Raw genomic sequence first — 5000 nt, forward strand, 5'->3', positions numbered from 1 at the left:
AAAGGGAAACAGAGAGAGTGCTGAAGGGATGTGGCCTAATGGAATGGGGGAAATGAGGAAGAAATGGTAAAAAGGAAAAGCCAGAGAGAGAGAGAGAGAGAGAGAGGAGAGGTGAAAGACAGGAGAAAAGAAAATCGCAAAGGAAGAATTAATGAAATGGAAATCCTGAAGAAGATGCCTCATGGGAGAGCAGTGGATTGAGAGAGTGAGAGGAGGAGGAGGAGGAGGAAGAAGAAGAAGAAGAAGAAGAAGAAGAAGGAGAAGGAGGGAGGAGGAGGAGGAGAAGGAGGAGGAAGAGGAGGAGGAGGAGGAGGAGGAGGAGGAGGAGGAAGGGCGAAACATTCCCGATCTTCTGCTCGTCTGACTGTGACTCACTTTCACCTCAGCATATTCTTCCCCTCTCCTGTTGGACCTGTGACCCCACCCTCTCTCTCTCTCTCTCTCTCTCTCCTTACCTTCCTTCCTCCCTCCCTCCTTCCTTCCTTTCCTCCTTTCCTCCTTTCCTCCTTCCCTCCTTCCCTCCTTCCCTCCTTCACGTCCCCTCGCCGTTACTTACCTTTCTCCCGCTCCCTTAATTGTTTATCACGATCTCATTACCGCGTCTCGAGTTCTTGTTTTTTTCACCACCTTTGTTAGTAATTGTATGTACATATATATTACCACATTTGGGCAGAAAAAAAAAAAGCAAGGGTGCGGGGGTGGGCAACGAGAGAGAGAGAGAGAGAGAGAGAGAGAGAGAGAGAGAGAGAGAGAGAGAGAGAGAGAGAGAGAGAGAGAGAGAGGAAAGTAGATTTGCAATGTGTTGTAGTAGTAGTAGTAGTAGTAGTTGTTGTAGTTGTGGTGGTGGTGGTGGTGGTAGTGGTAGTAGGTGGTAGTAGTAGTAGCAATGGCAGTAGTAGTAGTAATAGTAGTAATAGTAGCAGTAGTAATAGTAGTAGTAGTAGCAATAGTAGTAGTAATAGTAGTAGTAGTAGTAGTAGTAGTAGTAGTAGTAGTAGTAGTAGTAGTAGTGGTGGTGGTAATGGTAGTAGTAGTGGTGGTGGTAATGGTAGTAGTAGTAGTGCTGGTGGTAATGGTAGTAGTAGTAGTAGTAGTGGTGGTGGTGGTAGTAATGGTAGTAGTAGTAGTGCTGGTGGTAATGGTAGTAGTAGTAGTAGTAGTAGTAGTAGTGGTGGTGGTAATGGTAGTAGTAGTAGTAGTAGTAGTAGTAGTAGTAGTAGTAGTAACAATATTAATAACAATAGTAGCAGGGAAACAGAAAGACACGAGCAGCAGCAGCGTTAGTTTTTCCAATCCACGTCATGTATCCAATGAAAAGAAGGCAAGGCAATCAAGAGACAATGCTCCTGCCACCCCTGACCCCTTCGGCAAACACACACACACACACACACACACACACACACACACACACACACACACACACACACACACACACACACCGGGCCAGCGATGGTCTTAATGCGTTACGTCAGGTGTGTTGCTAATTAAGGTATGTACCCGTGAGTCCATACAACACCACTGGTTGCAGAGAACGGGACCCAAATTCTTAGCACACAGTCCCGGAGGCCGCTGCTCGTACTGTGCGGGAAAAAGTGGCTTTACTAGACAAGGAAAAGAAAGACAAATCTGCTGGTGGGGAATGCAGATGAGCTTTTAGGTACGGGAGGAGGTCGGGAGGTCGGGAAGGGAGAGGAGTGAGGGCGTGTCAGAGAGCGGGAGGTGCACACGGGCGGCGGAGGCAGGTAGGGGCAGGTAAAAGTTCCAGGTTACATCATGAAGAAAAACGTGTGTCGGGCGCGCTCATCCCCAGCGCGCGTGACCGCCATCGCCACCTCGCCGCGCCTGGAGGAGGGCCAGGCCCCTTCACCCCCTCCGGCCTCGAGAAGGTCGAAGGAGAGGCACATTCGCTTCAGAGCTATGAATGTCATTTATTTAAATGTTTCCTTCCTGTCCAGCATGAGTAATTCCCTCCACATCCTCGCCACGAGCAGCGGAGTCCCTTGACATACATGAAGACAAGTCTTTCACGCGTCATCCTGTTTGAGAAATGTTCAGCGCAGTTTTCTGCCGACACGCACGCTGAAGGATGAACGGTGTAGGCCTGTCGGTCAGGCGGTGAATAACAGCCTGCTGGTGCCTCGTATCTGGGAGTGCTAAGTAAAGATGATAACCTTTCTCAACAACCTGTTTGGAAAGTACCAATTATTGGCGTCCTGTTTTCTTTCTCGACTCATAACACCTCTCGTTTTCATCAGGGAAGCCGGAACGAGAGGCTGCATCTGACGCTGAGGCTTCTCACCTGCCTCGTAAAGGTCAAAGTGACGGGTCACTCACTCAGCGGCGAGACATGACCCTCCCTTCCCCTCACCCGCCCGCCCGCCCGTCCACCCGTCCGCCAACAGACGCTCCCGCTGACTGTGTGTGTGTGTGTGTGTGTGTGTGTGTGTGTGTGTGTGTGTGTGTGTGTGTGTGTGTGAGAGAGAGAGAGAGAGAGAGAGAGAGAGAGAGAGAGAGAGAGAGAGAGAGAGAGAGAGAGAGAGAGAGAGAGAGAGAGAGAGAGAGAGAGAGAGAGAGAGAGAGAGAGAGAGAGAGAGAGAGAGAGAGAGAGAGAGAGAGAGAGAGAGAGAGAGAGAGAGAGAGAGCGGGGGGAGGGATGGGGGAGAGTGGGGGTCAGTTGAGCCTCATATCCTGCATTTACCAGTCTTACGCGAGATTCGAGCATTATGAGCATTGAGTCAGGAAACATTACATCAGTCAAATTCCAGCAATCAGTAGGAGAGTGATGGAGCAACTTCCAGACACTGCCTCCGTAACTGACGTTGAGGCATCGGAAATAAGTCTTGCCTGAATCTTATCTTTGGTCAGGTTCTTTGGATACGCTCCAGGCACTAATTAAAGACAGTGAATTCGTAATGTGGAATCACACACACACACACACACACACACACACACACACACACACACACACATAGAGGCACAGGCACACACACACACACACACACACACACACACACACACACACACACACACACACACACACACCCGGTAGCTCAGTGGTTAGAGCGCTGGCTTCACAAGCCAGAGGACCGGGGTTCGATTCCCCGGCCGGGTGGAGATATTTGGGTGTGTTTCCTTTCACGTGTAGCCCCTGTTCACCTAGCAGTGAGTAGGTACGTGATGTAGATCGAGGAGTTGTGACCTTGTTGTCCCGGTGTGTGGTGTGTGCCTGGTCTTAGAAGATCGGAAGTAATGAGCTCTGAGCTCGTTCCGTAGGGTAACGTCTGGCTGTCTCGTCAGAGACTGCAGCAGATCAAACAGTGAAATACACACACACACACACACACACACACACACACACACACACACACACACACACCGCGTAGTGTAGTGGTTAGCACGCTCGACTCACAATCGAGAGGCCCGGGTTCGAGTCCCGGAAAGCGGCGAGGCAAATGGGCAAGCCTCTTAATGTGTGGCCCCTGTTCACCTAGCAGTAAATAGGTACGGGATGTAACTCGAGGGGTTGTGGCCTCGCTTTCCCGGTGTGTGAAGTGTGATGTGGTCTCAGTCCTACCCGAAGATCGGTCTATGAGCTCTGAGCTCGCTCCGTAATGGGGAAGACTGGCTGGGTGATCAGCAGACGACCGAGGTGAATTACACACACACACACACACACACACACACACACACACACTGCACGTACAGATCCCAAAGCAAGAGTCTTACCGTGATATGAAGCTTCCTGGTCCTGCGGCGCGAGGCAGCACACCAGCGCGGGGCCGCCGAGAGAGGGAAGTCAGTGCCCGATCAGGGAGGGTCAGGAAGGTTAATGCTCTTAATCAAGCGGACATGAACTACCACCATCCTTATCTTGTTCCTTCTAGACTCATCAAAGTAAGAATTTGCAAATTATCCAGTACCGTCTCGGGATAATCGAATCTCGTCATGTTATTAAACGAAAAGAATTCCACTTCACTCTATAAGTACGCTGAAGAGAAGCTGCCTCCGTTGGTGGTTACGAGCACCCTTCCCCTACCCCTGCCATCATCATCCCATTCCTTTTGCCTGCCCCCCTCACCTCACCTCCGCCCTCGCCCGCCGCGAGCAGGTTCCCAAGGCAGGCGGTAGAATCGTCCAATCCGCTGCCCTGCTGCCGCCCCCTTCACTGCAGTGTACTGAACCGACAAGTTTGAACATTTTAGGTTTTTTTTTTTCGACTTTTCAGATCGTCATCCCCCTCCAGGATATGAGAGTTGAAGAAATGCACTCACACACACACACACACACACACACACACACACACACACACACACACACACACACACACACACATTAACATCATCATCATCATCATCATCATCATCATCATCATCATCATCACACCTGGTTATAGATGGCAGCGTATAGGGTAATTTCTGTCAGTAGGAGAAGGCAGTCTAGCCAAGGAGGTGTGATGGTGCGGTGTCGTGCAGCGCCTGTGCCAGGGCGGTGCGCCACCCACGCCGTCTTGTCGCCTGCGCCTCCGGAACTGTAGTATCACGCACGTACTCAGGAGAGTCACGTTTGGTTCACTCTCCATCTCCATCTGATGGGGCGAGTCATTCACTCTATCTGATGCACGAGGCCGTTGGATCCACAAGTGAAACAAAAGAGAGAAATCCGCGTCCGGGGTGCTGCGCCTCCCCTCTATTCCTTTGTGTGGAGGTTCGGGAAGGCAGCAGGAACTCTCTCCCCATTTGCGTGGACGCGTGGCTCAGTGTTCGGCTGCTGGCGGGAGCCTTCCAGCCACGGTCGGAAACAAGCTCCAGTTGGTTGGTGATGCTCTAAAATATATTCAGAACAAATTATCTCGGTATTTACCAGGCCGTGTCAGGCTGATGTCACTGGTCAGCATCGGTGCCTCGCACAGGACAGTCTCTCTCTGAGTATTTGTCCTGTGAATTGCTCTATGAATCATCCAGCAGCTGTGGAAAATACGTGGCACACGCCGCTCTCTTAAA

At 50.9% G+C, this 5000-nt stretch overlaps 1 protein-coding gene across 3 annotated transcripts in view; it reads left to right on the forward strand.

Annotated features, from left to right (window-relative positions):
- LOC123516853 overlaps nucleotides 1-5000 on the forward strand; it is a 102711-nt gene that overhangs the window by 56878 nt on the left and 40833 nt on the right. The gene's annotated exons all lie outside the window — the stretch shown is intronic.

Source organism: Portunus trituberculatus, chromosome 41 (assembly GCF_017591435.1).
Source record: "Portunus trituberculatus isolate SZX2019 chromosome 41, ASM1759143v1, whole genome shotgun sequence".
NCBI lineage: Eukaryota > Metazoa > Arthropoda > Malacostraca > Decapoda > Portunidae > Portunus > Portunus trituberculatus.